This window comes from Canis lupus, chromosome 19 (assembly GCF_048164855.1).
Source record: "Canis lupus baileyi chromosome 19, mCanLup2.hap1, whole genome shotgun sequence".
NCBI lineage: Eukaryota > Metazoa > Chordata > Mammalia > Carnivora > Canidae > Canis > Canis lupus.
The window spans coordinates 1,068,374-1,095,607 of record NC_132856.1 but is presented as its reverse complement, the minus strand read 5'-3'; positions in this window follow the sequence as shown (position 1 = coordinate 1,095,607).

Below are 27,234 nucleotides of genomic sequence, written 5' to 3'. Positions count from 1 at the left end.
TATCTAGAGGCATCACAATGCCAGATTTCAGGTTGTAATACAAAGCTGTGGTCATCAAGATAGTGTGGAACTGGCACAAAAACAGACACATAGATCAATGGAACAGAATAGAGACCCTGAACTTTATGGTCAACTAATAATCGATAAAGGGGGAAAGACTATCCATTGGAAGAAAGACAGTCTGTTCAATAGATGGTGGTGGGAAAATTGGACAACCAAATGCAGAAGAATGAAACTAGACCACTCTCTTTCACCATACACAAAGATAAACTCAAAATGGATGAAAGATCTAAATGTGAGACAGGACCATCAAAATCCTAGAGGAGAACACAGGCAACACCCTTTCTGAACTCGGCCACAGTAAATTCTTGCAAGATTCATCCACGAAGGCAAAAGAAACAAAAGCAAAAATGAACTATTATGACTTCATCAAGATAAGAAGCTTTTTCACAGCAAAGAATACAGTCAACAAAACTAAAAGACAAACTACAGAATGGGAGAAGATATTTGCAAATGTCGTATCAGATAAACGGCTAGTTTCCAAGATCTATAAAGAACTTCTTAAACTCAACAGCAAAGAAACAAACAATCCATCATGAAATGGGCAAAAGACATGAACAGAAATCTCACAGACGAAGACATAGACATGGCCAACATGTACATGAGAAAATGCTCAGCATCACTTGCATCAGGGAAATACAAATCAAAACCACAATGAGATACCACCTCACACCGGTGAGCATGGGGAAAATTACCAAGGCAGGAAACCACAAATTTTGGAGAGGATGCAGAGAAAAGGGAAGACTCTTACACTGTTGGTGGGAATGTGAACTGGTGCAGCCACTCTGGAAAACTGTGTGGAGGTTCCTCAAAGAGTTAAAAATACACCTGCCCTATGACCCAGCAATTGCACTCTTGGGGATTTACCCCAAATATTCAGATGCACTGAAACACCGGGACACCTGCACCCTGATGCTTTTAGCAGGAATGTCCACAAAGGCAAAACTGTGGATGGAGCCATGGTGTCCATTGAAAGATGAATGGATAAAGAAGATGTGGTTTATGTATACAATGGAATATTACTCAGCCATTAGAAACGACAAATACCCACCATTTGCTTCAACGTGGATGGAACTGGAGGGTATTATGCTGAGTGAAGTAAGGCAATTGGAGAAGGACAAACGTATGTTTTCATGCAATTGGTTAATATAAATTATAGTGAAAGGGAATATAAGGGAATGGGGAAGAAATGTGTGGGAAATATCAGAAAGGGAGAGAGAACATAAAGACTCCTAACTGAGAAAGGAACTAGGGAGCTGGAAGAGGAGGAGGGCAGGGGGTACGGGTGAATGGGTGACGGGCATTGAGGGGGGCACTTTGGGATGAGCACTGGGTGTTATTCTGTTTGTTGGTAAATTGAACACCAATAAAAATAAATTTATTTTAAATAAAAGTTCAAACAACTAAATATTTATGCTGCCAACATGGCAGTACCTAAATATAGAAGCCAATTAGCAACAAACGTACAGGAACTCACTGATAATAATACAATTACAGGGGATTTTAACACCCACTTATGGCAATGGGCCGATCGTCTATGCAGAAAATCAACCGGGGAAAATAGCCTTGACACAATGGACCACAGGGACTCAACAGATAATGTCTGAACATTTCAACCTAAAGCAGAATACACATTCCTTCCAAGTGCACATGGGACATTCTCCAGAACAGATCATATCATGGCCACAAATCAGCCCTCAACAGGTACAATAGGTATATGGTTGATATCAACAAGGTTGATATCACACCCTGTACATTTTCGGACCATGACGCTATGAAACTCGAAGTCGAAAGTAAGAAAAAATATTGGACATACCAAAAATACGTGGAGATTATGAACATCCAAATAAGGAATGAATGGAACAACCAGGAAATTAAAGAGGAAATTTGAAACAAATGAAAATGAAAACATGTTTCTCCAAACCTCTGGGATGTAGCAAAGGCAGTCCTAAAGAGAAGTACATAGCAATACAGGCCTACCTCAAGAAACAAGAAGTCTCCAATACACAACCTAACCATACACCTAAAGGAGCTGGAAAAGGAATAGCAAAGAAAGCCTAAAGCCAACAGAAAAAATAAAGATGAGAGCAGAAATAAACAATGCAGCATAAACAAAACAGTAGAATGGAATAATGAAAATAAGAGCTGGTTCTTCAAAATAATTAATAAAATGGATCAAGCCCTAGCCAGCCTTATCAATGAGAAAAGAGAAAACTTAAATGAATAAAATCACAAATGAGAGAAGAGAGATCACAATCAACACCAGAAAAATAAGATGATTATAAGGGAATACTATGAAAGATTATACGCTAACAAACTGGGAGACCTGGAAGAAATGGACAAATCCCTAGAAATGTGCAAATGAGCAAAACTGAAAGAGGAAGAAATAGAAAATATGAAGAGACCCATAACTAGCAAGGAAATTGAATCAGGAAGGCACCTGGGTGGCTCAGTGGTTGAGCATCTGCTTTGGCTCAGGTCATGATCCCGGGGTCTGGGGGATCACGTTCCACATCTGGCTCCCCGCATAGAGCCTCATTTTCCCTCTGCCTATAACTCTGCCTCTCTGTGTCTCGCATGAATACATAAATAAAGGTGCCGCCACTGTGGAAAACAGTCTGGAGGGACCTCGAGAAGTTAAAAATAGGGGATCCCTGGGTGGCACAGCAGTTTGGTGCCTGCCTTTGGCCCAGGGCTTGATCCTGGAGACCCGGGATCGAATCCCACACCGGGTTCCCAGTGCATGGAGCCTGCTTCTCCCTCTGCCTGTGTCTCTGCCACTCCCTCTGTGACTATCATAAAAAATTTTTTAAAAAAGAAGTTAAAAATAGAGCTACCCTATGATTCCAAAATTGCACAGAGGATACACAGAGGATACAAAAGTAGTTTAGTAGATTCAAAGAGGAACATGCAGCCCAGTGTTGGTCACAGTGTTATCAACAACAGCGAAACTGTGTATACAGCCTAGATGTCCATCGAAAGATGAATGGTCAGAGACGATGTGGTAAATATACACACTGCGACATCACTCATTCATCAGAAGGGATGAAATGAAGCCATTTTCAATGACATGGGAGAAGTGGAAGGGACTTATGCACAATGAACCCAGTCAGTCTGAGAAAGACAGATACCAAATACCATACAATTGCATTCACATGTGAATTTTAAGAAACCAAACAAACTGGCAAGGGGCGAAGGATGGATGAGAGATGCAAACCAAGAAACACACTCTTAATCACAGAGAATAAACTAATAAATACCAGAGGAAAGTGGGGGGGGTGGAGAATCAGGGAATGGGGATAGTGGAGGTCACCTCTGACCAGTACCAGGCATTGTATTCAAGGGTTGAATCACTATGTGGTAAACCTGAAACTATATCATACTGTGTTATCACTATGTGGTAAACCTGAAACTATATCATACTGTGTTTACAAAGAGGAATTTAAGTAAAACTTTAAAATAATAATTGGTAGTATAGAGGAAACATGTGTGCACAAGAGATAAATCAGAAAGACAACTGAAAATCCAAACAAAGAGCCTTTAGAGCCACAAATCCCCTCCTTAGCTCAGCTCAGGAGAAGCCTGACATGCCTATTCTCACCCCAGCAGAAGCCTGGATTTTGATTCTCTGGGGAGGCCACTGACGTGGTAAAGTCAGGCTCAAAGAACCCAAAACTTAAATAGAGTGCATAAAAATAAACTGCCCAAGATGCTAGGAGTCCCAGTGCAGGCACATGCCAAGACCCAAACTCTAACCATACACAGACATAACCCTAACCCTACACTTAAGCCTAATGTTAACCTAACCCTTTAACAAGAACTATCACGGGATCCTTGGGTGGCGCAGCAGTTTGGCGCCTGCCTTTGGCCCAGGGCGCGATCCTGGAGACCCGGGATCGAATCCCACATCGGGCTCCCGGTGCATGGAGCCTGCTTCTCCCTCTGCCTATGTCTCTGCCTCTCTCTCTTTCTCTCTCTGTGGCTATCATAAATAAATAAAAATTAAAAAAAAAGAACTATCACTAATCAAAAACCAAACACAAACCCAAAGACCGAAACACATTTACTGAACCTTCCTGCCTACCCTCACCCTAACTCCTAAACCTATTCTAAACCCTTAACCGTGACCCTTAACTTAAATCTAACCCTAACCTCTACCAATAACCTTAACTTAATGTACTCAAATTCTATTCCTAACCTTTACCTATACCCTAACACTAACCCTCTAATACTAATCCTATCTCATACCCCAAAGTGTACCCTAACCCGTACCCTAAAACTAATCCCTAACCCACTGCTGAACCCTCTCTTACCCTTTTCCAAAACCGTACCCTGACCCTGACCTGACCCTATACCTAACCCCTAACCAAACACTAACACTAATCCTAGCCCTAACCCCTATCCTAAAACTAACCCTCGCCCTAACCTTAAACCTAGCCCTAACTTTAACTCTAACCCCTAACCCTAACCCTAACTCACACCCTAACCCCTAACCCTAACTGCAAACCTAGCCCAACCCCAAATCTAACCATAACCCAAACCCCAACTCCTAACCTCCTGCCCTAATCCCTAAAATCTTTTTTTTAAAACTTTTATTTATTTATGCTAGTCACAGAGAGAGAGAGAGAGGCAGAGACATAGGCAGAGGGAGAAGCAGGCTCCATGCACCAGGAGCCCGACGTGGGATTTGATCCCGGGTCTCCAGGATCGCGCCCTGGGCCAAAGGCAGGCACCAAACTGCTGTGCCACCCAGGGATCCCCCTAATCCCTAAAATCTTAACCCTAACCTTAACACTAATCCTGTCCGGAACCCAAACCCCCATCCTAACTCCTAAACTCTGACCCTTATCCTTATCCCTCACCCTAACCTCTAATCTGTAACCATAAGCATAATCACTAACCCCTAACATCCAACCTAAGCCTAACCACCAACTGCCTCCCCTCCCCTGACCCTACCATTCATTCTACCCATTCACTTACCCTGTGGTTCTGAGTAGTCTCTTCTGATGTGGACGTGGCCCCCAACGGCGCCTCCAGAGTCCTCTAGGGGGTCCTGAGGAAGCTGGGCTCCTGTGAGTGCGCACGTGGCCCCACGTGTTCCAGAGTCATAGCGTGTCCTGAGGACACCGGGTCTCCTGTCACCGTGGAGTATGCCTCACATCCTCTGGAAGCCTCACAGCAGGTTTTCAGGAGGCCCGGGCTCCCGTCAGCCTGGACATGGCCCCACATCCCCTGAAAACTCACCTTGCATCCTGAGGAGGCTGTGGGTTCTTGTCAGCCTTGATGGAGCCTCATGTTTCCCGAAGCCAAAGTGCAGGTCCTGAGGAGGACGGGGGTCCTCTCAGTCTTGACGTGGCCCCACATTTTCCTCAGCCTCACCATAAGACCTGAGGAGGCTGGGGGCTCCTGTCAGCATGGACGTGGCCTCAAATCATCCCAATCCTTCACAGTGCATCCTGAGGAGGCCGGAGAAACCTGTCAGTGTGGATTCGGCATCCACATCTTTCTTAGGCCTCACCACAGGCCCTGACAAGGCTGGGGTCTTCTGTCCCCATGGACGCATCCCCATATTTCCCCAAGTCTACACCGGGGGTCCTGAGGAAGTCAGTGTCCTGTTGTGTCCATGTGGCCCCAAGTCCTTCCAGAGCGTCACCGAGGGTTCTGAGGAGGCCGGGGTTCCTGTAACCATGAATGCGGCCCCCAGCTTCCAGATGTCTCAACTTATGTCCTGAGGGGCCCAGGAGCTCCTGCCAGAGTGGACGCGGTGCCACATTTTCCTGAAGCCTCCCCGCAAGTCCTGAGGTTGCTCAGGGGCTCCTGTCCGCGTGGATGCGGGCCCATATCTTCCTGAACCCTCCCCGCGGGTCCTGAGGCTGCTCAGGGGCTCCTGTCAGCATGGATGTGGGCCCACAATTCCTGAAGCCTCCCGGCGGTCCTGATGAGGCTCAGGTTTCCTGTCAGTGAGGATGTCAGCCCACATCTTCCTGAAGTTCCGCGCGGGTCCTGAGGCGCCCAGGGGCTCCTGACAGGGTGGATGCGGGCCCACATTTTCCTAAAGCCTCACCTTGGGTCCTGAGGAGATCGGGGTTCCTGAGAGCGTGAACACGGCCCAATTTCCCCCTGAAGACTCCCTGCGGGTCCTGAGGAGGCTGCAGCTCATCAGCATAGATGCGTCCCCACCTCCTCCTCAGGCCTCCCCAGCACAGGCTGGCTCCTGTTAGTGCAGGCAGAGGAGGCCTACTGCACATGCGCGCCCCATGGGAGGGTTCTGGTCTCGGGCGCCCCGTGCGGGATGCTCAGGTGCTGCAGGAGGCTGTGTAGGAGGCAGCGGGTGCTTCATGGGCCGCACCTGCCTCTTTCAGGCTCCAGCTGGGGCTGTTAGCTTCGGAAACCTCTCACTGAAAAGGAGCCCAACATCCGGCTTCCCCAAAAATACTTAAGGACAAGGAATTGGAGCCCACAGCACACGAATAAAATGTGGAACAGACTTTTACCACGTCCTGCAAAACTCCTCAATCCTCTTCCACTGTGGGCGGGACAGCGGGTTGGTGCAGCCGCAATGGAAACAGTGTGGAGGCCCCTCAGGAAGTTACAAATAGAGCCACTCTGCGACCAGCAGGCGAACGGCCTGGAGCTCACTCCTAAGATACAGATGCAGTGAGACTCGGGACACCTGCACCCCAATGTCCACAGCAGCCGGATCCACAGTAGCCACACTGTGGGAGGAGCCTCGGTGCCCTGTGGCAGATGATGGATAAAGAGGATGGGAGATAGATGATGGTCATAGAGAGAGGAATGGTACTCAGCTATCAAAGAGAAGGAAATCTTGCCATTTGCAATGATGTGGATAGAACTAAAGGGATCATGTTAAGTGAAGTAAGTCAGTCGGAAGGAGAATGACCATGTGGTGTCACTCATAGATGGAATTATAGAAGCAAAGCAGATGAACTACTGTGAAGGGAAGGAAAAACAAATAAGATGAACACAGATGCAGGAAATACAGACTCTTAACGATAAGAAATGAACTGAGGGTCTCTGGAGGGGGGAGGATAACAGGGGACCGGCATGAAGAAGGGCATGTGATGTCACGGGCACTGCTGTTATCTCCAACTGGTGAGATAATTCTTCCCTGAATCCCTGAATTCTTCCTCTGAAAGTATAATACACTATACATTAATTAATTGGGTTTAAATTAAATTAAAAAAAATCAGTTGTATCAGAGCACATTTCCTTCTGGACTCTCTGTTTTGCTCATTCAGCTTATGCCGGGACCACCCCACATGGGTCTGGTTTGTCTTAGTAGGCTCCACGCCTCGTCCATGGCCCAGCCCAGGGCTAGAACTCAAGACCCCTGAGATCAGGACCAGAGGTGAGGTCAGGAGTCGTATGCTTAACCGATGGAGCCAGGCAGAGGCCTGGAACCACACTGCTTTATCCTGTGTCTCTGTGATATCATTTGAAATAGGAAAGTGCTACATCCCACTCTGTCATGCTTCTCCAGTACTGATTCGCTGTTCGGGGTCATTTGTTGGGGGGGATGGATGTTATAGGTTTTTTTTTTTTTCCTATTTCTAAGATCTGCCACCATGATTTTGATAGGAATGACATTGAAACTGAGGGTAGCTTCAGGAACTGCGGACATTTTCACAAGATGAGGCTCCCACCCCACAAGCCCAGGACGGCCTCCCAGAGCCCGGTATGGCTCAGTGCACAAGTCTTGTGCTCCTTTGGTTCAATCTCATTATTTCTTCTCCTTGATGCTCCTGAGAAGGCCTTCACGTCCTTCCTTTCCTTCCTGAGTGCTCATTGTCAGGACACAGCAAGGCTACTCTGCTTTGTAGGGTCAGTTTGTGTCCCGTGACTTTACTGAACTCACTCCTAAGTTCTAACAAATTTTGGTGGAGGCTCTCTGGTTTCCTGTTTCAAGAACCGCATCTTCAGCATATAGGGACAGTCTGACGTCCCCCTTCCAGGTGTGGAACCTTTGCTGTTTACAGCTTAATGTCCTAGAAAGCCCCACAATTGAATCAAAACTGAGCCCAGGCCAAGGGCAGGAAGCCCCTATTAGAATGAGAACAGGGCTCAATGCCCTTGAAGGCCCCATATCAAAATGTAAACAGAACTTGAGGAATTGTTCCAGCCCTTCTGGAGGTCCCGGAGACCAGCCCTTAAAACTAAGCTAAAACCCTCCTCAGGGCAAGTCCTTGCTCTGCTGTGTCGGGTATACTTGGACACAAGATCGAGCATGTAAATAATCCCTCATGTTTTTGTATCGGAATCGGCTTCTTGGTAGTTTCTCAGATTCACAATTTGGGCCCACAGTCTGAGATAAAAAAACAAAACCAAAAGGAGCTTGGACATGGGCAGAGTGAAAGCAGAGTTCTGAGAGAATCAGCAGAGACTCGGGGGCTTCGGTGATATTCTGTGGAGAGCCTGCAGACTGGGGGACGGGATGCTCAGCCCCAGAGCCAGAGGACCCACTGTCCCCACCCGCATCCCGCCCATCAGCGCGGAGTCTCAGGGAGCAGCACAGCACTGCCCACTGGAGGCCAGAAGTGCTGACGCCCACCACGCCTCTGACCCCGCATGTCCATCCCCCAGGCATATGTGCACCTGACAATCAGAGTCATGGCCAATCCCCAGACCCCACACAGACCACTCACTGCCACCATTGTGTCAGACCACAGAGGCTGCAGTGATTCAGCTCTGCCTGGAAAGTAGGGTCTAGATTCCTTTCTACTTTGTGCTTTATTTTCATTTATTTTCTTTGATTCTTTTATATTAATTGCCTTATTTTAATTTTTATGTATGTACCTTATATATTTCTTATTTTTAGTTTCATGGTATTTTAATTGTGTTTCTTATTTTGGGATTTATAATCTTTTAACAACCAGGCCAAAATAATCTGGTGGGTTTTTTTTGGGAGGGCAGTTGTTATTGTTTTTCTTGGTTTTTCTTTTTCTTCCTTCTTTCTTTTCTGGAAAAAATAATGAGATGGAGAAACTCACCTCCATAAAAAAACATGAGGTAGTACTCAGCCAGGAAGTCCATCAATACAAATATATGATGTCTAACTACAGTTTAAAACAATGATTATAAAGATAGTAGCTGGGCTGGAAAAAGAGCACAACAGAAAAGTAGAGAATCCCTTACTGTAGAAATAAAAGAAGTAAAATCTAGTCAGGCCATCGTTAAAAATGCTATAACTGAGATGCAGTCCCAAGTGGAAGCCTTAAAACAAGGAAGGTTATGGACCACAAAGGAAGACTTCGGAACTCAGCCACTTATTAAAACAATAACATTCATATCATGGGAGACTCAGAAGATGAAGAGAGAGAAAAGGTGGGCCTTGCTCAGCAATTAGAAATGACAAATACCCACCATTTCCTTCAATGTGGATGGAACTGCTGGGTATTATCCTGAGTGAAGTAAGTCAATCAGAGAACGACAAATACTGTATGTTCTCATTCACTTGGGGAATATAGATAATAGTGAAAGGGAATATTAGGGAAGGGAGAAGAAATGTGTGGGAAATATCAGAAAGGGAGACAGAACATAAAGACTCCTAACTCTGGGAAACGAACTAGGGGTGATGTAAGGTGAGGGGGGCGGGGGTGGGGGTGAATGTGTGACGGGCACTGAGGGGGGCACTTGACGGGATGAGCACTGGGTGTTATTCTGTATGTTGGCAAATTGAACACCAATAAAAAGTAAATTTATTATTAAGAATAGAAAGAAAGAAAGAAAGAAGGAAAGAAAGAAAGAAAGAAAGAAAGAAAGAAAGAAAGAAAGAAAGAAAGAAAGAAAGAAAGAAAGGGTGGCACCTGGGTGTCCTAGTCTGTTAAGCTTCTGCCTTAGGGTCAGATCATGATCCAGGTCCCAAGGAAGGCTCCCTATTCAGCAGGGATCCTGCTTCTCCCTCTCCCTCTGCCCCTCTAGCACATGTTTTTCACTCCTCTCTCTCTCAAATAAATAAATAGCATCTTTGATAAAGAAACAAACAAACAGAGAAACCTGGGTGGCGCAGCGGTTTGGCGCCTGCCTTTGGCCCAGGGTGCGATCCTGGAGACCCGGGATCGAATCCCACATCGGGATCCCGGTGCATGGAGTCTGCTTCTCCCTCTGCCTGTGTCTCTGCGCCTCTCTCTCTCTCTCTGTGACTATCATAAATAAATTTAAAAAATTAAAAAAAAAGAAACAAACAAACAAACCCAGAGGGATGAGAAATCTCCCATGTAGAAGATTTTCAAACAATTTGTGAAGACATTCCACACTCAAGTTCATGAGCATAGCTTCCCACTCTTATGTGTGGAATACACATAGTAACTTCCTTCTACAAAATATATTATGAAAAACTTAATAATGATAATATAATAATAATAATAATATTAATAACAATAAAGAATCACTTTACTACGGAGAAACCTGACTAACACTACCTCAGCAAGATGATCAGATCGATACCAAGACTGATAAATCGTGTTGATAGTATCTATCCTTTACATGATATAATAAAAATAGCAGTATATCTCTGTATATAATCCACCAAAACAGTTCAATCATTAGATAAACAACAGACATGTCCCAACTGAGGGAAATTTTACAAACTACTTCTCAAAGTTTTCCAGTTCACCAAAAGCAAGGAAAGGCTGAAAGTCTCTCACAATCCAGAGGAGCCTAAGAAAACAGGAGGACAAATGGAGTGTGATATAAGGGATGGTGACTTAGCAAAAACTAAGGAAATCTGAATAAAGTATGGTCTTTGGTTATTGCAAACATTTTAATATTGATTAATTAGCTAATATTTGTACTGTACTGATATAAGATATTAATAATTGGAGAAATTGAGTGCAAGTGTATGAGAATTCTCTGTACTATCTTCTCAATTTCCCTATGAAGCTTTGTTTTCTTTCTAAGAAATAAGATTTAATTTGAAAATTGACTTAAATGAATCAGGCTCCAGTGTGAAGACATTTTAAGAATCGTTGAATTAACTTTTGCCTTATTCTTAAAGAGTTCCTTCGATGGGAACATAGTAAGAATTTTATATCAGAAGGAAAGAAAAACACATATGAACACGTATAATGCCTCTTCAAACTGAAAAGCAGGAAAGGATAATAAAGAGCAAAAATCAGATAAAAATAATTCTAGTATAATAGACACCATAGGGATCCCTGAGTGGCACAGCGGTTTGGCACCTGCCTTTGGCCCAGGGCGTGATCCTGGAGACCCGGGATCGAATCCCACGTCAGGCTCCCAGTGCATGGAGCCTGCTTCTCCCTCTGCCTGTGTCTCTGCCTCATTCTCTCTCTCTCTCTGTGACTATCACAAATAAATAAAAATTAAAAAAAATAGACACCATATTGCAAGTGCATTTAAAATTAGCAATGTATAACATTTATTTCCTTGACATTTGTCTTCCAAAGAGTTCATAGTGTTTCAGTGTCAGTTGAAACAGGGGAAGAATCGCAGGGAAGAATCCGTCACTTAATAATAGGACCATTGGTACTAATGTCTCTCAATTATTTCCAAATCCATAAAGATTCATTTCCTGATGAATGACTGAGCTGTGAAGAAATAGATGAGAAAGCCTCATCCCTCTGAATTACTTGTGTCAGAATATTTTAACCATAGTACTACGGATAGTAAATTATCCTTATAAACAGGAATTACATCTCAGATTAAAATCTGAGAAATCAGATGGGCAGAGAAAAAATGCTTTAAATCGCTCCTCAGGTTTTATTTTTTTTAATTTTTTTTATTTATTTATGATAGTCACAGAGAGAGAGAGAGAGAGAGGCAGAGACACAGACAGAGGGAGAAGCAGGCTCCATGCACTGGGAGCCTGATGTGGGATTCGATCCGGGTCTCCAGGATCACGCCCTGGGCCAAAGGCAGGCGCCAAACCGCTGCGCCACCCAGGGATCCCGCTCCTCAAGTTTTAAAGACAAAGGAGAACTTTTCTATGTACAAAGTCAGTTGTCAAGATAGCCTTAGGGAATAAGATTCTGCAGCATCGAATCCTGCTGCACTGCCGGGATGCCCGCGCCCCAGGTCTTCCTGATCCCAAATCCCTGGGCCTGTCCCCGAACACAGGCTGCCAGGCTGAGGTCATTTGCAATTTCTCTCTTAGGAGCTCCAGGGAGGGGGGCATGAGCTAGATAGGACAGGACGGGATGCATGGAGGCCGAGAACATTACGGCCATTCTACTTTAAGTTCAGTATTAGCACACGTCCAGCAATCCCAGGCCCCTGTGAAGAAAGCTGAAATTTGCATTACTTCAGTTACTGGAATAAAACAAAAGTTGACAGCTTAATGTCTTAGAAAGCCCCACAATAGAATAAAAACTGAGCCTAAGCCAAGGGCTGGAAGCCCCAATTAGAATGAGAAGAGAGCTCAATGCCCTTGAAGGCCCAATAACAAAATGTAAACAGAACTTGAGGAATTGCTCCAGCCCTTCTGGAGGTCCCCGAGACCAGCCCTTAAAACTAAGCTAAAACCCTCCTCAGGGTCCAAGTCCCTGCTCCACTGTGTGGGGTATACCTGGACCCTTGCTTGAGTTTGTAAAACAACCCACGTGTGTTTGCAAAGTGTCGGCTCCTTAGTGGTTTCTCGGATTCACAATCTTGGACACAACACCTGCATGAACCCTCCCCACCTGGACTGACCTCCTGTCCCCTCCCACCCAGGCTGACCCTCAGTCACCTCCCACCCACCACAGCAGGGCACAGGCCCTCACACAGTTTCACGGGCATGGTGGGCACTCCCGCCATCCCTGGACTCCCAGGGGATAGAAGGAGGTTTCGGCAGGACACACTCCCATGGTGGCCCCAGGGCTCCCTGCCCAGGAGAGCACCTGGTGACAGGTCGGGGTCTGTATCCCTGATGCCAGTTCCTCCTCCCAGGTTTTCGCGCAGGAAATGAAAGAGGAGGACCTGGTCTCCTCCAGGGACATCACACAGGTGGACCTGGACGTCAACAGGACGTTCAGCAGTCACATAATATTTTGGGACTACTACGGGGTAGGGTGAGGTTGAGGGGCCAGGGGGGATCAGGACCCAGGGGAGGACCGGGGGATTCTGGGTAGGGAAAACGGGGATTCTGAGTCGGGGGACAGAACAGAAGCCAACAACACACCGTTCCATGGTAGGGTGTTGGGGATTACCTCTGTGCCCCCACCCCCGGGGCCTCGGACATGAGGAGGCCACTAGGATGGGGTCTCCAGGGCTTGCCATGGGAGCTGAACCCCAAAGGGGAGAGGGACGGTCCTCTGAGTAGCAGGGGATGGGGTGGGGGACGTGGGGGGCAGGAAATGGACCTGGGTGCCAGGCAGCATGGCCACGGCTGGAGCAGGATACACATCGATCCCATGAGGGTCGGACGGGTCAGAGTGACACCCACTCTCGGAGATTTATATATTTCTAAGTTCTATGCATTTAATTTGAGACATTTTGCAATTTGAAAACACACATAGTATGATGAACCCCAGATAACGTCCCCGGTCCAGCCAGGGTCCTGCAGTGACCACACCCCGCCCCAGGGGCAGGTGTCACAGCAAACCCCAGACTGGGGTTGCCTTTAAGTGTAGACATCTCCTTGTGCATCTTAGAGGAAGGGGATGCCCTGTGTCCGCAGGCCCCCCATGACATCCCCCTCATTCCCCACTCCCACTCCATCCCCCTACATCATCATTCCCCATGGCATCCCACCTACACCATCCCCCTCACAGCCACACAGCCCCACACAATCCCCACCCACACTATACCCCAACACCATGCCCCCACACCATCCACCCCCACACCATCAGCCCCCATCAAGGACCCGGTGCAGGTGCCCCCTGTGGGACGTGCTCAGCCTCCCCGGGGATCTCTCGATATCCTGCTCCCATCAGAAGCCCGGGGGTCCCATAGAGTACCCAGGGGTTGCAGGGAGGAGCGAAGACAAGGGGCCCCCGACAGGGTGTGTGCAGGTGAGTGGTGCAGAGGATGCACTGTTCCTCCTGGAGGGCGGCACACCCTTCACAGGACACCAGCCCATAACCCAGGGGGATCTGGGCTGGCCTGGCCCCAGGCTCTGTGAAGGTGGGGGTGATTTGAGACCCCGCCCCAGGCCCAACAAAAAGACTAATGGGATCCAGTCCCCCATGGCCCTGTCTAGCCCTGGATTCTGACCCTACACTGAGCGAGCCTTCTCACAGCTGGATGTGGCCTCCTGGGCCCTGGGGGTGCCACACAGATCCAGGTCGCTGACCTAGGGCAGCCCTGGGGATCCCGGGACACCCAAGCTTGGGGAGAGCAGAGGTAGGCCGGTGGACCCTACCCACACCCACACCAGGAGGCAGGCTCCTCCAGGTGCTGGGGCAACAGGGACCCCACGACCGGGGTCCACCTGCCCTGCGGGGACCCAGTGCAGGAACCCATGAGCTGCAGGTCAAGGTCAGCTCTGCTGTCCTCACAACCATCTCTCATGCTGAAACCTCAGGACACACGCCCCCACCCGGAGTCCACACATGCTCCCCGGTAGGGGACTCCAGCACTTGCCCCCCCACCCATGTGATTCTTGTCCTCCCCTAAAGGACAAAATGGTCTCCCTTCCCAGGGGAAGGCATGCACCCTCGGCTCTGAGCCCATTTGCTGTAGAATGTCAATAAAGTATTGTGGTGTGAAAATGCACAGCCAGCCTGTTTCTGTGTCTCCCAGAACTCTGTGTATGGGGCTTGGAGACACCCCCAGAGAGGAGGAGGGGGCACCACCCAGGCCCCAACAGCCCCTGCATGGGCACTGCAAGGCACAGCTGACATCCCCACGTGCCTTCCAGGGTCGGCCAGATGCCAGGGTCAGGACCACACAGACTATACTCAGACTCAGCCTGTGCCCCATGGGCCAGGAGGGCCTGGGACAGAGTGACAGCCAGGGAGCCTCAGGTCACCAGGGTCTGTGAAAAGCGACCTGGAGGGTCTGTGCTCCCTCTGTCCAGGGGGCCGAGGCTGGCCCGGTTCCGGGGCACGTACTCCCCCCCTGCATCCCCGTGCCAGTGTGCCTGGGGCACTGAAGGACTGTGGGGCGCTCAGAGTGGCCCTGGAAGGGATGTCAGGACAGCAGGTCCTTGTGTTGTGCCCAAGACTGCGAATCTGAGAAACTACCGATGAGCTGACACCGATGCAAACTCCTGAGGGTTTCTCTACAAGCTGTAGCTTGGGTCCAAGTGCACCTGACACAGCGGAGCAGGGACTTGGACCCCGAGACTAAGAGGCATAGCAGCTTTATAGGGGCAGTGGACCATGGGATATGCAGAAATTTGCACAGTCATGTTGGTCCTCAAACAAGAGGCTGATTGAATTACACCTTACCCTATAGTATCCACTTGAGTTGGCCTATTACTTTGGTCAGAATTGGCTCACAGTTTTGGGGGGCACAAAGCAGGGTTACATTGTTATGAGCCGATTTCCAATTAGGGTTTGCCCAGCGGTCTGACTCGGGTGGGGCAGCGCCTTAAGCCATAAGCAGGTCATGTTGGGGTCATAGGGAGGTGGCGGGTGTAGCACAAAATGGAATCAGTCCTGCGCTGCTTGTCCAGGGGTAGGGGATTTTTATTAAATTTCCTGTGTCCCAACTTGCAGCTCACCCACCTGGGCAATGCTCACCAGGTGGACTCAGCGTGCACACCTTGTGGTGCTGGATCTCTTACACCAGCGTGTGGAGGGCACCCTCCTTGCCCTAGTGAGTAGGGGCTGGGTGAACATGGGGCTCGGCCTGAAAGCCAGGCAGCACAGGGGACCAAAGAAACCCAGCCCCGTTCCCACCCTGACCTCCACACACAGGCCGCCCCAGGGCTCCCCGCCATGGGTACCCGACTCCTCAGGAGCTCCCCCCAGGGTTGCCCTGAGGTCTGACTCCCTTCTGGAGAGGCATCGGTGAGAATAGAAGCAGCCGGCGCTCGGCGAGACACACTGTCGGACATGGTAATTTGGCCGAGACAGTCCTTCAACCTCAGCTGAACCTCCAGCTGAAATTAACTGCAGAAGCGAGCCCTGGGTCAGCCAGGAGAGCCCAGCTAGCCACCCAGTGCCAGCACCAGAAATGATGTTGTACCAACCGTTTCGGGGTTTTGCGTGACCCAGCCAGAGGATCCGATAGCTACACGTCATAGATTCATGTGATAGACACACACACACCCCACAACGAACAAAAGTCAGAATCACCCCAATGCTGTCAAACAGCAGCTGGATGGTTACATACATGACACCGTGGTCCCCAATAGGATACATGGAAGACGCTATAAACCACGACTGCAGAGGTGCTGGAGGCATGGAGATGTGCCTGCTGGGTTCCAAAAAGGAGCGCAGAGGGGCAGGAAGCATCCTACAGAGGGGGGGGGGCCCTTAGGAAAGGACACCAGGTCCCAGTGAAGGCTAAGGATGGTGAAATCTGTCCTCCTCCCTTTCAGCTTCTGGTTTTCCTCCTAAATGCCATTTTCCTCAGTCATACGAGCAAAACTTTATTTTATGTTTTTAACTTTCTTTATATTGGAGTCCAATTTGTATGAATTCTTTCTTCAGGAAATGTGTCATTCAGGAGAGAAGGAGAGAGAAAGATTTTCCCTGACAGGCAAAGTATAAAGGAGTTCATGACCGCTAAACCAGTCCAGTAAGGAATTTTAAGAGGGACTCTTCTAGTGGGGGAAAAAAAGATACCAAAAGCAACAAAGACTAGAAAGGACCAGAGAACGTCACCAGAAACACCAACTCTACCACTAACAACAAGGCACAAGTTCATATCTTTGAATAAGCACTCTGAATGCTGATACTAAATGCTCCAATCAAAAGATATAGGGTATCAGAGTGGCTTAAAAAACAGGATCCGCGATGCCTGGGTGGCTCAGGGGTTGAGCCTCTGCCTTTGACTCAGGGTGTGATCCTGGAGTCTGGGATCGAGTCCCATATTGCGCTCCTAGTGGGGAGCATTCTTCTCTCTCTGCCTAATTTTCTGCCCCCCTCTCTCTCTCCTCTCTCTCATGCTCTCAAAAATAAAATTGTTATTAAAAAATCAGGATCCATCAGTATGCTGCCTACTAGAGGCTCACCTTAGACCTATAGACACCAGCAATTTTAAAGTCAGGGGATGGAAAATCATCTATCACGCTAATGGTTATGAAAAGAAAGCTGGAGGACCAATACTTATATTAGAAAAACTAGATTTGAAACCAAACCCTGGGGGACACCTGGTGGCTCAGTGGTTGAGCATCTGCCTTCGGCTCAGGGGGTGATCCTGGGATCCTAGGATCGAGTCCCACATTGACATCCCTTTGGGGAGCCTGTCTCTCCCTCTGCTATGTTTCTGCCTCTGCTCCTCTGTGTATCTCTCATGAATAAATAAATAAAATATTTAAATCTCAAAAAGAAAGAACAAATACTGTAAGAAGAGATGAAGGAAGGCATTATTTCATAATTAAAAAGACTCTCTATCAGGATCAAACAACTAAATATTTATGCTGCCAACATGGGAGTACCTAAATATGGAACCCAATTACCAATAAACGTACAGAAACTCACTGATAATGATACAATGACAGGGGATTTTAACACCTACCCAGTAATGGCAATGGACTGATCTTCTATGCAGAAAATCAAAAGGGGAACAATAGCCTAGACACAATGGACCACAGGGACTCAACAGATATAGTGAACATTTCTTCCTAAAGCAGAATACACATTCCTTTCAAGTGCACATGGGACATTCTCCAGAACAGATCATATCATGGGCCACAAATCAGCCCTCAACAGGTACAACAGGCACAAGAAGGTTGATATCACACCCTGTACCTTTTCGGACCATGACGCTATGAAACTCGAAGTCAACAGTAAGAAAAAATTTGGACAGACCAAAAATACATGGAGATTATGAACATCCTACTAGAGAATGAATGGAGCAAACAGGAAATTAAAGAGGAAATTTAAAACAAATGAAAATGAAAACATGTTTCTCCAAAACTCTGGGATGTAGAAAAGGCAGTCCAAAGAGGAAAGTACATAGCAATACAGGCCTACCTCAAGAAACAAGAAGTATCCAATACACAGCTTAACCCTACACCTAAAGGAGCTGGAAAAGGAATAGCAAACAAATCCTAAAGCCTACAGAAGAAGGGAAAAAATAAAGATGAGAGCAGAAATAAATACAGAAATAAAAAACATTAGAATGGAATAACAAAACTAAGAGCTATTTCTTCAAAATAATTAATAAAATGGATCAAACCATATCCAGCCTTAGGAATGAGAAAAGAGAAAAGAACTAAATGAATAAAATCACAAAAGAGAGAAGAGTGATCAAAATCAACACCAGAAAAATAAGACAATTATAAGGGAATACTATGAAAGATTATATGCTAACAAACTGGGATACCCGGAAGAAATGGACAAATCCCTAGAAATGTGCAAACGAGCAAAACTGAAATAGGAAAAAATAGAAAATGTGAAGAGACCCATAACTAGCAAAGGAATTGAATCAGCAAGGCACCTGGGAGCCTCAGTGGTTGAGCATGTGCTTTGGCTCAGGTCATGATCCCAGGATCCTGGTGGATCAAGTCCCACATCAGCCTCCCTGCATGGAGCCTCATTTTTCCTCTGCCTATACCTCTGCTTCTCTGCATCTCGCATGAATCCATAAATAAAATCTTTAAAAAAGAAACAAGACAAAAAGATGAGAAAGGACCCAAATATAATCACAGATGAGAAATGAGAAATAACAACCAACACTACAGAAATACAAATGATAATAAGAGAATATGATGAAAAAGTATATGCCAGCAACCTAGAACCTAGAAGAAATAGATCAATTCCTAGAAACATATAACATAGCAAAAAGGAGAAAAGAAGAAATAAGAAACTTGAACAGACAGATAACCAGCAAAGATATTGAATCAGCACTCAAGAATCTCCCAACAGGAGACGCTTAGATCAATAGAACAGAATGCAAAGCCGAAACAAGATACAAAACTGTAACTCTATGATCCATTAATCGACAACAAGGCAGGAAGGAATATCCAATGGCACAAAGACAGTCTCTTCAACAAACCCTAACCTGACCCAAGGATAAGAACAAATGGTGTTGGGAAAACCAGGCAGCCACACGCAGAAGAATGAAACTGGACCACTTTCTTACACCATATATATAAAAAATAAATTCAAAATGGATGAAAGACCTAAATGTGAGACCTGAAACCATACAAAGGAGAAAAGATAGGCAGGAACATCTTTGACGTTGGCCATTGGATCTTCTTTATAGATATGCCTCTGAGTAGAGGGAAACAAAAGCAAAAATACTATTGGGACTTCATCAAATTCAAAAGCTTCTGCAAATTGAGAGACACAACCAACGTTAAAAGGCAACATACAAAATGAAACGAGATATTTGTAAACAACACATCCAATAAATTGTATGCAAAATACGTAAAGCAAATATAAATCTCAGCATCCTAAACACAAATTATCCAACTGCAGATGGGCAGAAGACATTAATGGACTTTGTCTCTGACAAGACATCCAGATGGCCACCAGACACCGAAAGACACTCAGCGTCACCCATCATCAGGGAAATGCAAATCAAAACCACAATAAGATGTCACCTGACAGCCATCAGAATGGCTAAAATTAACAAGAGAAGAAACAACAGGTGTTGGTGAGGCAATGGAGAAAGGGTAGCCCCCTTACACTCCTGGTGGGCATGCAAACAGGTGCAGCCACTGTGGAAAACACTGTGGAAGTTCCTCGAGAAGTTAAAAATAGGGGATCCCTAGGTGGCGCACTGGTTTGGCACCTGCCTTTGGCCCATGTCGCGATCCTGGAGACCCGGGATCGAATCCCACATCGGACTCACAGTGCATGGATCCTGCTTCTCCCTCTGCCTGTGTCTCTGCCTCTCTCTCCATGACTATCATAAAAAAAATAAAAAAAGAAGTTAAAAATAGAGCTACACTACGATTCCAAAATTGCAGAGCTAGGTATTTACCCCGAGGATACAAAGTCATTTAGTAGATTCCAAGAGGGACACGTAGCCCAGTGTTTGTAGCAGCGTTATCAACAACAGCCAAACTGTGGATACAGCACAGATGTCCATTGGCAGATGAATGGGCAGAAAGGTGTGGTAAATATACACACTGCGACATCACTCAGTCATCAGAAGGGATGAAATGAAGCCATTAACAATGACGTGGGAGAAGTGGAAAGGACTTATGCTAAATGAACTCAGTCAGTCATAGAAAGACAGATACCAAATACCATACAATTGCATTCACATGTGAATATTAAGAAACCAAAAAAACTGGCAAAGGGGCCGAGGGGGGATGAGAGAAGCAAACAAAAAAACACACTCTTAACCACAGAGAATAAACTAATAAATACCAGAGGAAGGTGGGGGGGATGGGGAATCAGGGGATGGGGATAGTGGAGGGCACCTGTGACCAGTACCAGGCGTTGTATCCAAGGGTTGAATCACTATGTGGTAAACCTGAAACTATATCATACTGTGTTTACAAAGAGGACTTCAAGTAAAACTTTAAAATTATAATTGGTAGTATTGATGAAACATGTACACACTAGAGATAAAATCAGAAAGGCAACTGAAAATCCAAATAAAGAGTATTTAGAGCCACAAAACCCCTCCTTACCTCAGCTCGGGAGAAGACTGCCATGCCTATTCTCACCCAAGTAAAAGCCTGGATTTTGATTCTCTGGGGAGGCCACTGACTTGGTGGAGTCAGGCTATCTTTGAGCCCAAAACCTAAATAGAGTGCATAAAACTAAACTGCCCAAGATACTAGGAGTCCCAATGCAAGCACATGCCAAGACCCAAACTAACCATACACAGACATAATCCTAACCCTACACTTAATCCTAATGTTAACCTAACCCTTAAACAAGACCTATCACTAGTCGAAAACCAAACACAAACCCCAAGACCGAAACACATTCACTGAACCTTCCTGCCAACCCTCACCCTAACTCCTAAACATCGGTTCACCTATACTGAGGTTTCCTTAACCCTGAACCCTACGTTAAATCTAACCTGAACCCTAACCTCTAACCGTACGTAACCTTAAAATAAGGTATTCAAATCCTATTCCTAATCTTAACCTGTACCATAACACTAACCCTCTAATACTAATCCTATCTCATACCCCAAACTGTACCCTAACCCGTACCCTAAAACCAACCCCTAATACACTCCCTAACCCTATATCTGACCCTTTTCCAAAACCGTACCCTGACCCTGACCTTACCCTAACCCTAACCCCTAACCAAACCTTAACCCTAACCCTAGCCCTAACCCCTATCCTAATCCTAACCCTCGCCCTAACCCTAAACCTAGCCCTAGCTTTAACTCTAACCCTTAACTCAAACCCCTAACTCTAACCCCTAACCATAACTCACACCCTAACCCCTAACCCTAACTGCAAACCTAAGCTCAACCCTAACTCTAACCATAACACTAACCCCAACTCTGAACCTCATGCCCTAATCCCTAAAGCCTAAACCCTAACCCTAACACCAAATCCTGTCCCTAGCCCTAACCCACATCCTAACTCCTAACCACTGACCCTTACCCTTATCCCTCACCCTAACTTCTAATCCATAACCATAAGAATAATCACTAACACCTAACATCTAACGTAAGGCTAACCACCAATTGCCTCCCCTCCTTTGACCCAACCATTCATTCTACCCATTCACTTACTCTGTGATTCTGAGGAGTCCCTTCTGATATGGACGTGGCCCCCAATGGCACTTCCAGAGTCCTCCAGGGGGTCCTGAGGAAACCGGGCTCCTGTGAGTGTGCACATGACCCCACATGTTCCTGAGCCATAGTCAGTGGGTCCTGAAGACGCCGGGTCTCCTGTCACTGTGGACTATGCTTCACATCCTCTGGAAGCCTTGCAGCAGGTCCTCAGGAGGCCGGGGGCTTCTGTCAGCCTGGACATGGCCCCACGCCACCCAGAACACTCACCGTGGGTCCTGAGGAGGCTGTGGGCTCCTGTCAGCAAAGACCCAGCCTCATATATCCCAAAGCCAAAGTGCAGGTCCTGAGGACAACGGGGGTCTTGTCAGTGTTGAGGTGGACCCACATTTTCCTCAAGCCTCACCATAAGCCCTGAGGAGGCTGGGGGCTCCTGTCAGCATGGACGTGGCCCCAAATCTTCCCAAAACTTCACAGTGCATCCTGAGGAGGCCAGAGATTCCTGTCAGTGTGGATGCAGCACCCACATCTTTCTTAGGCCTCACCAGAGGCCCTGACAAGGCTGGGCTCTTCTGTCCGCATGGACGCATCCCCATATTTCCCGAAGACTACACCAGGGGTCCTGAGGAAGTCAGCGTCCTGTTGTGTGGACGTTACCACACATACTCCCGAATTGTCACCGATGGATCTAGGAGGCCGCGGCTCCTGTCATCCTGAATGCAGCCCCCAGCTTCCAGAAGCCTCAACTTATATCCTGAGGGGCCTGGGAGTTCCTGCCAGAGTGGACGCAGTGCCACATCTTCCTGAAGCCTCCCTGCGGGTCCTGAGGCGGCCCAGGGGCTCCTGTCAGCCTGGATGTGGGCCCACAATTTCCTGAAGCCTCCACGTGGGTCCTGAGGCGGCCAAGTGCTCCTGTCAGCGTGGACGCGGTGCCACATCTTCCTGAAGCCTCCCCGCAGGTCCTGAGGTGGCCCAGGGTCTCCTGTCAGCGTGGATGCGGCCCACAATATCTTGAAGCCTCCCCGCGAGTCCTGAGGCAGCCCAGGGTCTCCTATCAGGGTGTATGCGGGCCCACATCTTCCAGAAGCCTCACTGCGGGTCCTGAGGAGACCCGGGCTCCTGTCAGCGTGAACGCAGCCCAATGTCCCCCTTTAGACACCCTGAGCGACCTGAGGAGGCTGCGGCTTATCCGGGTCGATGCGTCCCCATGTCCTCCTCAGGCCTCCCCAGCACAGGCTGGCTCCTGTTAATGCTGGCAGAGGAGGCCTACTGCACATGCGGGTCCCCTGGGTGGGGCCTGGTCTCGGGCGCCCCCTTTGGGATGCTAGGCACTGCAGGAAGCTGTGTAGGAGGTGGCTTGCTGGTGCACGGGGTGGCACCTGCCTCCTTCCAGGCTCCAGCTGTGGCCTGTTAGCATCGGAAATATCTCACTGAAATGGAGCCCAACACCCGCCTTCCCCAGAAATACTTAAGGACAAGGAGTTGGAGCCCACAGACCGCAAAATGAAATGTGGACCAGAATTTGAGCAAGTCCTGCAAAACTCACTCAACTCTCTTCCACTGTGGGTGGGAACGCGGGCTGGTTCAGCCACCCTGGAAACAGTGTGGAGGCTCCTCAGGAAGGTACAAATAGAGCCGTCCTGCGACCAGCAGGTGCAGGGACAGGAGCTGACTTCGAAGATAATGATGCAGTGAGACTCAGGACATCTGTACCCCAATGTCCACAACAGCCGTGTCCACAGTAGTCACACTGTGTGAGGAGTCTCGGTGCCCTCAGGCAGATGATGTATAAAGAGGATGGGAGATAGGTGATGGTCATAGAGAGAGGAACGGTACTCAGCTATCAAAGAGAAGGAAATCTTTCCATTTGCAATGACGTGGATAGAACTAGAGAAATCATGTTAAGTGAAATAAGTCAGTCGGGAAAGAGAATGACCGTGGGGTGTCATTCATAGGTGGAATTAAAGAAGCAAAGCAGATGAACATCTGTGAAGGGAAGGAAAAACAAATAAGATGAAAAAAGATGCAGGAAATACAGACTCTTAATTATAGGAAAAAAATGAGGGTCGCTGGAGGGTCGGGGACAGGTGAGGGGATCACAGGGAACCAGCATGAAGGAGGGCATGTGATGTCATGTGCACTGCTGTTATCTCCAACTGGTGAATCCCTGAATTCTTCCTCTGAAAGTATAACACACTATACATTAATTAATTGGGTTTAAATTAAGTTAAAAAAATCAGTTGTATCAGAGCACAATTCTTTCTGGACTCTCTGTTCTGCTCCTTCAGCTTATGTCAAGAACACCACCCTTGACTCTGGTTTGTTTAAGTAGACTCCATGCCATGTCCATGGCCCAGCCCAGGGCTAGAACTCAGGACCCCAAGGTCAGGACAGGAGATGAGGTCAGGTGTCGAATGCTTAACCAACAGAGCCAGCCAGGGGCCCGAGAACAACACTGCTATAACCTGTGTCTCTGTGACATCGTTTGAAATAGGAAAGTGCTATGTCCCACTCTGTCCTGCTTCTCCAACACTGATTTGCTCTCCGGGGTCATTTGTGGGGGCAGATGGATGTTAAGGTTTTTTTTTTTTTCCTATTTCTAAGATCTGCCACCATGATTTTGATACGAATGACATTGAAACTGAGGGTGGCTTCAGGAACTGCGGACATTTTCCAAGATGAGGCTCCCACCCCACAAGCCCAGGAAGGCCTCCCAGAGCCTGGTATGGCTCAGTGCACAAGTCTTGTGCTCCTTTGGTTCAGTCTCATTATTTATTCTCTGTGATGCTCCTGAGAAGGGAGTAACGTCCTTCATTTCCTTCCTGAGTGCTCATTGCCAGGACACAGCAAGGCTACTCTGCTATGTAGGGTCAGTTTGTGTCCCCTGACTTTACTGAACTCACTCGTTAGTTCTAAGAGGCTTGGTGGAGGCTCTCGAGTTTCCTGTTTCTAGTACCACATCTTCAGCATATAGGGACAGTGTGAGTTCCCCTTCCAGTTGTGGAACCTTTGCTGTTTACAGCTTAATGCCCTAGAAAGTCCCACAATAGAATAAAAACTGAGTCCAGGCAAAGGGCAGGAAGCCCCTATTAAAATGAGAACAGAGCTCAATGCCCTAGAAGGCCCCATATCAAAATGTAAACAGAACTTGAGGAATTGCTCCAGCCCTCCTGGAGGTCCCGAGACTAGCCCTTAAAACTAAGCTAAAACCCATCTCGGGGTCCAAGTCCCTGCTCCGCTATGTCGGGTGCACTTAGACACAAGCTCGAGCTTGTAAATAAACCCTCGTGTGTTTGCATCGGTGTCAGCTTCTCGGTGGTATCCCAGATTCCCAATTTTGGGCAAAACAGTCTGAGATAAAAAATCAAAACCAAAAGAAGCTCAGATGCACGCAGAGTAAAAGCAGGGTTCTGAGAGAAGCAGCGGAGACCCGGGGGGTTGGCGGCTCTTCTGTTGAGGCCCCTGCAGATGGGGGGGGGGATGCTCAGCCCCAGAGTCAGAGGACCCAGCGTCCCCACCCGCATCCCGCCCATCAGCGCGGAGTCTAAGGGAGCAGCACAGCGCCGCCCACTGGAGGCCAGAGGCGATGACACCCACCCAGCCTCTGACCCGCAGGTGCATCTCCCAGGCAGATGTGCACCTGAGAATCAGCGCCAAGGCCCTTCCCGAACCCTGCACAGACCACTCAATGCCACCAAGTTGTCAGACTACAGAGGCAGCAGAGCCTCAGCTCTGCCTGGAGAGTAGGGTGTAGCTTCCTTTGTACTTTGTGCTTTATTTTCATTTATTTTCTTTGATTCTATTTTATTAATTGCTTAATTTAATTTTTATGTATGTACCTTATATATTTCTTACTTTTACTACCATGGTACTTTAATTCTGTTTCTTATTTTGGGATTTAGAATCTTTAACAAGCAGGCCAAAATAATCTGGTGTTTTTTTTGGGGGGGGAGGGTAGTTGTTATTGTTTTTCTTGGTTTTCCTTTTTCTTCCTTCTTTCTTTTCTGAAAAAAAATTGTGAGATGGAGAAATTCAACTCCATAAAATAACATGAAGTAGTACTCACAGCCAGGAAGTTCATCAATACACATATATGATGTCTAACTACAGTTTCGAACAATGATTATAAAGATAGCATCTGGGATGGAAAAAGAGCACAGAAGAAAACTAGAGAATCCCTTACTGTAGAAATAAAAGAACTAAAATCTAGTCAGGCCAATGATAAAAATGCTATAACTGAGATGCAGTCCCAAGTGGATGCCTTCAAAACAAGAAAGGTTATGGACCACAAAGGCAGACATAGGGAACTCAGCCACTTATTAAAACAATAACATTCATATCATAGGAGACTCAGATGATGAAGAGAGAGAAAAGGTGGGCCTTGCTCAGCCATTAGAAACGACAAATACCCACCATTTGATTCAACGTGGATGGAACTGGATGGTATCATGCTGAGTGAAGTAAGTCAATCGGAGAAGGACAAACATTGTATGTTCTCATTCACTTGGGGAATATAAATAAGAGTGAAAGGGAATGTAAGGGAAGGGAGAAGAAATGTGTGGGAAATATCAGAAAGAGAGGCAGAACATAAAGACTCCTAACTCTAGGAAATAAACTAGGGGTGATGGAAGGGGAGGAGGGCAGGGATGGGGGTGAATGGGTGACGTGTACTGAGGGGGGCACTTGACGGGTTGAGCACTGGGTGTTATTCTGTATGTGGGCAAATTGAAAACCAATTAAAAGTAAATTTACTATTAAAAAAAAGTTTGAAAGAAAGAAAAAGTGGCATATGGTTGACTCAGTCAGTTAACCTTCAGCCTTAGGCTCAGATCATCATCCAGGTCCCAAGGCAGCTCCCTGTTCAGCAGGGAACCTGCTTGTCCTTCTCCATCTGCCCTTCTCTGTCATGGTTTTTCTCTCCTCTCTCTCTCAAATAAATAAATAACATCCTGAAAAAGAAACAAACAAACCCAGAAGGAAGAGAAATCTCCCATGTAGAATAATTTCAAAGAAGTTGTGCAGACATTCCACCCTCAAGTTGATTAGCATAGCCTCCCACTCTTATGTGTCAAATACACATAGTAACTTCCTTCTACAAAATATAATACGAAAATCTTAATATAAAAATGATAATAAATAATAATAATAATAATAATAATAATAATAATAATAAAAAGAATCATTTTACTATGGAGAAAGCTGACAAACACTACCTCAGCAAGATGATCAGATCAATACCAAGACTGATAAATCATGTTGATAATATCTATCCTTTATATAATAAAAATGGTATTATCTCTCTGTATATAATCCACAAAAACAGTTCAATCATGAGATAAACAACAGACATGTCCCAACTGAGGTATATTTTACAAAATACTCTACTTCTCAAAGTGTTCCAGTTCAACAACAACAAGGAAAGGCTGAAAGACTGTCACAATCCAG